This window comes from Leptonychotes weddellii, chromosome 12, assembly GCF_054177405.1.
Source record: "Leptonychotes weddellii isolate Sample4059 chromosome 12, ASM5417740v2, whole genome shotgun sequence".
Taxonomy (NCBI): Eukaryota; Metazoa; Chordata; class Mammalia; order Carnivora; family Phocidae; genus Leptonychotes; species Leptonychotes weddellii.
The window spans coordinates 28,072,667-28,083,025 of NC_138380.1; the positions used below are offsets into that span (position 1 = coordinate 28,072,667).

Here is a 10,359-nt window from a genome sequence, read left to right on the forward strand (position 1 = left end):
GTTAGGGTAGTTTGGTCTTCCCCTCACTGCATTATAATAAGATTCACACTTTATGTTATAGCCAAGGAAACTGAATGAGATACATTTCTGATTAAGAAACTTTAAAGCCACTATAGAGAGCCATGCAAAATATCTATATAAAATATAAAAGACAATTAATATTTATTTCATGTATGTGAAACAGCCAATGTATATTTATCCCAGCATATTTATGAGACAGTCACAAGTAATATTTTGTTAAACCCTATTTTCAGTTAAGGAAATTAAATTTATAAAACATTATATTAAAATTTCCAATAAATAACAGAGGCAGAATCTGTTTAACTTCAAAGCCAATTAACTGAGAATTTACAGTTTTTATTTCTATTTCAAGTTCATTGAGGTATAATCACATACAATAAAATTTAGTCTTTACAAAGTATGAGTTTTAATTTCAGTTTCCTACTGTTCATGACAGTATATAAAAACAGTTAATTCTACTGACTCTGTATTCTTCAATCTTACTAGAATGACTTTTTAGTTCAAAGAGCATTTTTATAGCTGCTTTCTCCTGCTCCTCCCCTCTTCTTTGATCCCATTTATATAATAAAGTACAAAACAGGTGAAAATAATTTATGGATTTGGGATGCCCATTTTGTTTTATCCTTGGTGTGAACAGTGATTGGAAGGGAGATGAGATTGCCAGTAGTGTTCTGTTTCTTCACCTGGGTGCTGATGGTCAGGTGTCTTCAATTTGTAATGACATCCATTAAACATTATACTTACTTTTGTTTCTCTACATGCATACTATATTTCAATAAATAGTTTTAAAAATAAAAAAAATTGTCAAACTTACATAATTTTTCCTCCAAAACACTACCAGTAATTACTGGGCATACAGCTTCATAAACACTGACTTCGCATTCATAGTGTTACCTTTAAAAGCCGCAAAAAAAAAAAAAAAAAGCTGCAAGTAAATCACATGGTATACACTGGAATTAAAATAAATAAAAGAAAAGAATAAAATAAATAAAAGCTGCAAGTAGGCTTCATACACTGAAAAAAATTAAAATAAATTTTAAGACAGAGTTTAAGAATCATTTCTATTCATTTCAAAAAGATAATGTATCATAGTCTACTAGACATTAGATGTATTCTACCATTTCTCAAATTTCTCAAGTATTCAATATTTTTCCTGATCAACAAAACTGAAACTAGACTGGATGCCATGTAAATAGCATTGGACTTCTAATTTGTATATTATGTGACATGTGAAATATGGAGCACTTTCATCATATAGATTAGTTTTAAATATAGTAAAATAATCAGAACTAAATTTCCAATAGATGCGAGCTTGGAAATAGATAATATTTGAACATGTGGTTAAATATAAAGGGCGTCATTTAAAAGAAAAGTAAGTATTATAAAAAGAAAAACTATAATTAGAAATAGGTCATGGCTGATGGACTCTGAAAAACAAACTAAGGGTTCTAGAGGGGAGGGGGGTGGGAGGATGGGTTAGCCTGGTGGTGGGTATTGAGGAGGGCACATTCTGCATGGAGCACTGGGTGTTATGCACAAACAATGAATCATGGAACACTTCATCTAAAACTAATGATGTAATGTATGGGGATTAACATAAGAATAAAAAAAAATTTATACTTAAGTAAAAAAAAAAAAAAAAAGAAATAGGTCATGGCTGTGAAAAAGGATAGTCTCCCTTATTAGTTTTGTGGGTTTTGACTTCTCAGTGCTTCTTCAGCTCCAGTTGGCAATCTTTCATTCCTGCTTTCCTACCTACAATGATTTAGACTACCTTGTCTACATCTGGAATCCATAGTAATATCCAAATTCCGGAGAACACCTTATGTAATTATTTATGCTGGTATTTACCTGTGTCTACCTGATGTAATATTTAATATATGCCATGTTCAACCCAAGTATCAGTTTGGGTTCACCTACCACTTAACAATTTAGGGAAAACTAATTTTAAGCATCAATTTTATCATCTGTGCAAATACGGAATCCTTTCCAGAAACTTTTTTTTTTCTGTCTGTGCTCGTGTTTGTTCATAGTGATGTCTTGATTTTGCTCCATGAAAGCCTGTAAACATATATTGGCTCCTTTGCTGGTTTACAATAAAAAAAAACCTAGCCTAAAAGTCAGTTTGAAAACCTTACTAGGACTCAAAGAATTTCAGAAAGATACTAGGTCACAAAATAGCCTTCTATAATTTCACTGGTTTCTATATCACATTCTAATGATACCAGGATGAGATCTGTTACACAAGCATTTTGTCAGGGGAAATGCTTGGGATAAAAATGAGGCAGAAGCCGTCAGAAGTTTGTGGAGACATCAGACATCAGACCACAATTGTGAAGAAGAGGGAAAGGAGAAAGATTGGGTGGAAGAATCTTAAATCACACTGCAGTCTAAAAAAGTCCAACAAGACTGACCAGAAGTGGGCGCCTGGGTGGCTCAGTTGGTTAAGCGACTGCCTTCGGCTCAGGTCATGATCCTGGAGTCCCTGAATCGAGTCCCACATCGGGCTCCCTGCTCGGCAGGGAGCCTGCTTCTGCCTCTGACCCTCCCCACTCTCATGTGTTCTCTCTCTCTCATTCTCTCTCTCTCAAATAAATAAATAAAAATCTTTAAAAAAAAAAAAAAAAAGACTGACCAGAAGTTACCGAACCAAAATTGCCCATCGGAGCAATCCTGCCTCTCCCAGGAATAGGGCTGCCTTAGTTTTCCCTGTTACACTCAGTCACTCACTTGTAGCAGCCCATGGGAAACATTAAAGAAGCAGAAATGCAGTGATGCATTTCAGAGGAGAGCACCTCAGGTCATCAGACATTGGCACTCCATGTATTAAAAGATCTAAAGGGCACATTTTCCTAACTGCCAGAGCCCATCCAGGGTACTACGCAGGTTATCCACACATGTATGGGAATGATCTCATTGGCCTCGCTTCCTAAAAGGAATATCAGAAGAGGGAGGTTAGTGAGATTGACTACATCTCCCCTATCACTATGGTGTATTTCAAAACTACAATTGATGTTTGTCCTCTCCCTGCTCCACTATCCATTGAAAAAGTCTCTCTCCTTGAGCAGACTTAGTTAAGCTCTGAAAACTCTTCCTAACGAAGCATCAAACATGGGCTTCTGTTTCTATCCTTGTCAAGTCTAGCTTTAGTCAAGAATCCTGCGAAGGCACCCTTGGTATCTATCACCCTTGATATCTGATCAAGTTCCGCATCTGTTACCTTTGATGTATAAGTCCCTGACCTGCTTTCAGCAAGAACCCTGCTGTTGCTTTAGTAAAAATCACCCTACCTTTGATATCTCCTGTAGTAATATTCCATCTATTGACCCTCCTTATTCTCTTCCTTGGCTATAAATCCCCAGCTGTCTTTGCTATATTTGGAGTTGCAATTAATCTCTCTCCCCTGTTGCAACAGACCTGAAGAAAGTCTTCTTTACCATTTATCAAGTGTTAGAATAATTTTTCCCCCTCTGCCCCTCAGCTATCACCTGGATAGGTCTTGGTAGCTTACCTGATGGTAAACAAAACCTTCATCTCTAGGGACATTTCATTATTGCAAATTTCTCAGGTTGCAGTTGCATGTGCCCATTCATAATTACACTGGGGCAAAGGAGTACCAGGAGCTACCTACAAAATCACTGAAGTTTCACATGTATCCATAACCTCCATTTTGTAAAAAGAGCCTGACCTCTCTTAATAACCAGCATCAATTGCCTTTGCCAGTATTGTGACCCTCTTCTCACCTACAAGTCTCTATAGGCTCAAGAACTCCAAAGGGCCCTGGCAGCATCCCATGGAACCCTTGCAGAGTTGCTTGCTTAAGTTTTAACTCTCTTGTTAGGACAAAAATTTCCAACCCCACAGAAGCCAGAGCTGGGATATAGTGTGAGACAGTCAGCTCAAAAACTATTCCATGTTCTTCCTTTTCTTTCTTTTTTATTTTTAAAGATTTTATTTTTTATTTGAGAGAGAGAGAGCATGAGCAGGGGCAAGGGCAGGGGAAGAGGGAGAAGCAGACTCCCCACTGCCCACTGAACAGGGAGCCTGACTGAACAGGGAGCTCAAGCTCAGGACCCCGGGATCATGACCTGAGCCAAAGGCAGACACTTAATCGACTGAGCCACCCAGGTGCCCCTCCATGTTCTTTCATATTAAAAAACAAAACAAAACAAACAAACAAAAACTTCCAAGTTTTCAGACATTTGATAGTTAGTTGGGCCCATGTAACTAATTCTGACCAATGAATGTCCTGAATCTCTTCCAGGCCAAACCAGTGAAAGACCCACCTACCGCAATGATGTTTCAAATGGTTCAGATACGAAGCACTGAACTTTAGCAGGGTCAGTGAGGGACTATGGATCTAATTCCTCACTAAAATGCATCAAATTTCTTGAGAAAAAGAAAAAATTTTAATGAATTAAAGTCATATTTGATATGATTTGATATGTGACGTTCAATTTGTTACATAATCTGAGTAATATATATATATATACAATATATATCTAAAGATTTTTAAAACAGAATTTACTATCAATACTTTACAGTTTATAAAAATGTATATCTATAGGCATATATATGCATATATATACATACTTACATAACTAAATATAAAAAAATGCACTGAAATGTTATCTTTCCTCAGAAAATTTTGCTTTTCGTATCAAGCTGACATATGGTTGTTCATATTGTGTATATCAAATAGAAATAGTATTGCTTTTTTTATGTGTAGAGTGAAGATCTGGGTTCTCAAAACTGCAATTTCAATATCCAGAATGGGTGAGTGGGTTGACACCTTCCTTATTTCAAGTTCCATTCATGGGCTCCCACTTACACTGTGTCTTAATATAATTTTCTGAGATAGAATCAGATTGTTCCTGCTTACCTGCATAAAACTGAACTGTCCTTGAGGCACCTGGGTGGCTCAGCTGAGTGGTGGGCTCTTGATTTTGGCTCAGGTCATGATCTCAGGGTCCTGGGGTCCAGCCCCCTGGCAGCCTCTGTGCTCAGCGGGGAGTCGGCTTGAGGATTCTCTGTCCTCTCCTTCTGCCCCTCCCCTCACTCTATCTCTCTCTCTGTAAAATAAATAAATAAGTCTTTTTTTAAAAACACATTTTATTTATTTGACAGAGAGAGTATGCTCACAAGTAGGCAGGGCAGCAGGCAGAGGCGCAGAGAGAGGCAAGGCTTCTGCTGAGCAGGGAGCCTGACACGGGACTCGATCCCAGGACCCTGAGATCATGACCTGACCCGAAGGCAGATGCTTAACTGACTGAGCCACCCAGGTGCCCCATAAATAAATAAGTCTTTAAAAAAAAAAAAAAACTGGACTGACCTTGATTCAGGTGTCCACACTGATCCAACCACATGTGACCAAAAAAAAGGTCATGTGGTATAAAGCCAGACTGGCCCTTCAGTAATCACTGTGGATGGGGCATTTTCCCAGAAAAAAAAAATGGTCTAGACTAGCCAGGAACTCCTATTCTCCTTCACCATTCAACTGAATAAGCTATTCAGTAGAACATTTTATCCTCCAAAATAGTGTGGGGGGGATTACCGTTTATGGTCTCACCTCTCACTTTTCCTTACACATGATTGCATTTCAACCACAACCCTCTAATACCACCCCTATACTCAGCAACTCAAAGTTTTTTCTTTAATTTCTCTTCAAATTTTCCAGCTACTTTTAGGCATTGCCATCAAGTATTGATCAATGCTTTCTTTCTGATTTTATCCCAGATACCTTGCTACCTACCACTAGCAGTCTTATTTGTCAAATGAACAATATATATTTATTCCAACTACTAATGCATAGTTTATTATAAGTATTCAGATTACTGAAAGCAGATGGATTTTTACTAGCAAAACTCTAATAAATTTGATTTCAAACAGTTAACACTGCTAGGAGCTATCAGATCTGAAAGCAATTATCTTACAGAGTACTTTTTGTCTAAATCATACAGTATATCATGCTACCTATGTGATACCAAACAACATCCAAACTCCACCCAGGAAAGAATACCAGTGTGGCATACAAATGTGTCCCTAACTATAAACTAAGTACAGCATGTTTTGCCATGATAACCATTTTAGATTCAATTAACCATAAATAATAAATTGGCAACAAGTCCTCCAAATATGTTCATGTGAATGGGATCATATTGTGTGTGTATTTATTTATTTACCTGTCATTTTTCCTTGCCCCAAAATATAGCATCAACAATTTTTGCAGAAAAGAATGCTGAGTAATTTTGACCAAATATCATGTGTCATAATATTCAGTTGAGAAACCACTGGACAGTTTCAGGGCAAAAAGTAGTCATTAAATCTCTGAAAACTCTGCAAGATAACTCTAATTCTGGTGTTCCCTTTGTTGTAGCCAAACAGAAAATAGTCTTCATTATTAAAAATTCATCTATCACTAGCAATAATTACTTTTTAATTAATAATTTTAAGTTAATTATGTATTATAAAATAAAAAGTAGACTGATGTCACAGGAACCGACAAGCTGGGCTGCCAGCCTTCTTTGTGTTATTATGCAAATCATGCACTTGATGCTAAAAACACACTGCATAGTAATCTTAGAGATAAAATTTAATACACAGGAAGTTATCTGGACCATTTCATATTCAGCTCTCTTCAATTTTTTTTTACAAAGATAATAGCAATTCTGCAATTGGTTTAAAGCATATAACTGTAGGAAAGGACAGACCTTGAGAGAGCACTAATAAATACTCCTCCCCTCAGAAAGAACTACATGGAATTAATTTCAGGAGGTGAAATATCCCCTACTTTTAGAAACTGACAAAGGAGCTTCTACAAGTTCTTTAAAAACTCTGACTTCCAAAGATCCAATCCTCTTTGTCCTATCACTCATGTTTCATATCACTGATTAAGTCTATATTCTTTTATTCCCTTTTAACACACAAAGGAGTACTTTAATTTTAAAGAATTGTATTTTTCCCCAGCCAAATGATTCTAGTTCCTCTGTCATTTTACATGAGCAGGCTAATTCCTAAGTCAATTTGAGTTTTTTGGATGACTCCAATCTTTGACAACTGCTAAGAACTACAGAAGACACAAACACTGCATATCACAAAATACTTGACTTGGAGAAATTAATACTCTTGTTGACAGTAATATATATGCATATGTAGTAATAAAGATTTTTGAAGCAAATAAAAGACCTGTAATATTCAATATAACCAGATTCCAAATATATTTTAAATAAAATATAATCTCTATGAAAAGTTAGCAAGATGAGAAACATGTTGTTGGGAATTATAAAGCCAGGCTTCCTGGAGCCTTTGGACCTGGAAATAATCCTTCAGTAACGAATAAATTACTTTTAAGTGAAGAGGGGGAAAAGCAAACATTTGATGTGTGAGAGGAAAGCAGATATACACTTCGGTTCTGCAGAGATAAAGGGTGATTCATTTGAATTTATAAACCATCACGTCTAGAAGGTTGCTGAACAGCGGAAAGTACAGTAGGCTAGCTTCCAAGAAGAGGAGTGTAGTACGACTAGAATGCAGAGTTTGATCTCAAAGGAAATGAAAGATAATGCCAGGTTCTTAAATGAGGAAGTCGCTCTTTTATAGCAATGCTTTTGGCATCACTTTATAGATTTCATTCCAAATAATTTCCATGTAATTAAAATTGGACCCTAGCTTTTATTAATTTCTGGTTATGAAAAATACCCCCAAAAGGAAAATTAATTTCTTCTTCAATTATCTATTTAAAGACATCTATTTCAAGCATACCTGAATAAAATGAAAGACATGAGGTTCTATGCCAATTAATCTAGTATATAATCTTCTAAAGAAAGCTAAAAGTTGGGCGCCTGGGTGGCTCAGTCGTTAAGCGTCTGCCTTCAGCTCAGGTCATGATCCCAGGGTCCTGGGATCGAGTCCCACATTGGGCTCCCTGCTCTGCAGGAAGCCTGCTTCTCCCTCTCCCACTCCCCCTGCTTGTGTTCCTGCTCTCGCTATGTCTCTCTCTGTCAAAAAAATAAATAAAATCTTTAAAAAAAAAAAAAGCTAAAAGTTCAAAAATTATATAATGAGATACAAGATAACATTTTTCATAAAATTGACAGAAAAAAATTAATATGTATAAATGTGAATGTTCTGAGACAGGGAGAGTAGAATCAAAGTAAATAAAATATATATCCTTAGGACTTCTTAAAGGAAGAGAACAGTTTCCTTTAAAAGAGTTATATAAACAATGAATAGTCAAATAATATTCTGAATTGCCTGTAGATGTTACTATTTGTGTTTCTGGAATTAAAACATTTTTTGAAGTTTTTATTTATTTGTGAGAGAGAGAGAGAGCAAGCACGCACAAGCAGGGGGAGCGGTAGAGGGAGAAGCAGATTCCCCCGCTGAGCAGGGAGCCTGATGCAATGTGAGGCTAGATCCAGGGTCCTGGGTTCGTGACCTGAGCAGAAAGCAGACACTTAACTGACTGAACTACCCAGGGACCTAAAACATGGAACTAAAACTTTTTTTATTGAGAAATTATTTTAATGGAATGATTATCCTGAAATACTATACAGACTGTTTTGGAGTTTTGTGTTGTTGTTGTTGTTGTTTTTCCCTTTACAAACTATAATCACCTATTTTAAGCTTTGTGTTTTTTTCTTTTACAAAATTATATTCACCTATTTCCTGTCACTATTTTAAACAAGTAATTTATTACTTATTCTAGCTTTTTTAAATGATAGAAAGCATACTAACAAATTTTTTTTATATAATAGACATCAGAAATACATTTTTGACACATTGCTAAATGGCTCAAAAAGAAAAATATCTAGGGCACCTGGGTGGCCCAGTTTATTAAGTGTCTGCCTTTGGCTCAGGTCATGATCCCAGAGTCTTGGGATCGAGTCCCACATTGGGCTCCCTGTTCAGTGGGGAGTCTGCTTCTCTGCCCCTCTCCTGGCTCATGCTCTCTCTCTTGCTCACTCTCTCTCTCAAATAAATAAATAAAATCTTTAAAAAAAAAAGAAAAAAGAAAAATGAACTGGCTTTCAAGATATGGTCCCATGACCAGCAATATCAACCTTATCTGGAAATTGCTGAATGAAAAACTATGGGGATAAGACTCACCAATCTGATAAGCCTCTAAGGTAATTAAGATGGAAGTTAAAATTTGAGAACAACTTACATTAATGTGTTATATCTAAATGTTGCTTTACTAAGATACTCATACTTTACATTAACATTTTATATTTTTTTTAAAACTTATTAAATGTGGTTGCAATCTATTACTTTTTTTTCCATAGTAATGCATTTTATCTGCCACACAAATAACCCTTTCATGAAAAATTTAAATTGGCATGGCACTGAGTTGTTCTAAGAGTTTATGAGTAACAAATATGCTAGAAGTACAGGAAATGTGTAAGTTTTAAGTAATACAAAAATCTTGATTACAATTACCTACATAGAAAATATATGATTCTGTTTTATACTAGAAGATAAATGTTAGCTTAAGCCACTATGCCTAGCAAACATATATATGACAAACATACATGACAGTATTTGTCAAAATTATTAAATCATATATATATAATTGTTTAATTTTATTATATGTAATTTATATCTCAATAAAAGTGATAAAAATTTAAAGTATTACTTTACCAGTACACAAAAACTCCTCTCTCCCATATTTACACATCTCCAAGAAATTCCTTTCGTCCTGAGTTAAATGTTATTTCTAAATTATATCATGATTTATCAACCTAGATAAGCCAAGCAAAGGCAGTCCTGGAAACATTCCAAATTTGATAATTTAGCTTTGAATATGACAAAAGTAAAGTAAACTGATCTAAAAAAAGTTAAACCCTACCCATTTCAGAGGAATCAGGAAAATTATTCTATCTCTTATTGATGCTAACATAATGAATCCATGAACAGAGAGATCAGCATTTTCCTTAATAAGGATAGAAAAGTTCTTATAATACATACGGTTTAAGCATTGTCATCCACTTTGTGACACTAAAGATGGGCCTATAGGAAATGCATGGGCTTTTAAGTCAGATGGACATGATAGTTAATACACTCTTCAACATGTAATAATTTTGGTCAAATTACTAAATCTCTTCCAGCCTCAATTTTTACAATTGTATGTTAAGACTAAATGGATTAACATCAGTGTAGTACCCAGCATAATAGTAGGTATTCAAAAACTGGATAACATTGCTATTTGTCTTTAGCGGATGCCATGTGACTCTATAGTTTCCCCCATCCTCATTAATTCTGATATAACGTGATTGGCACTTGCATTCTATTCTTCTCCCACATCCTCAAATAGGGATGACCCAAAAACTTCTTAGTTTT

At 35.6% G+C, this 10,359-nt stretch overlaps 1 pseudogene; it reads left to right on the forward strand.

Annotated features, from left to right (window-relative positions):
- Window positions 1-9,921: 9,921 nt before the first annotated feature.
- On the forward strand, window positions 9,922-10,033 carry LOC115940168 (U6atac minor spliceosomal RNA; annotated as a pseudogene).
- The last annotated feature ends 326 nt before the right edge of the window (window positions 10,034-10,359 follow it).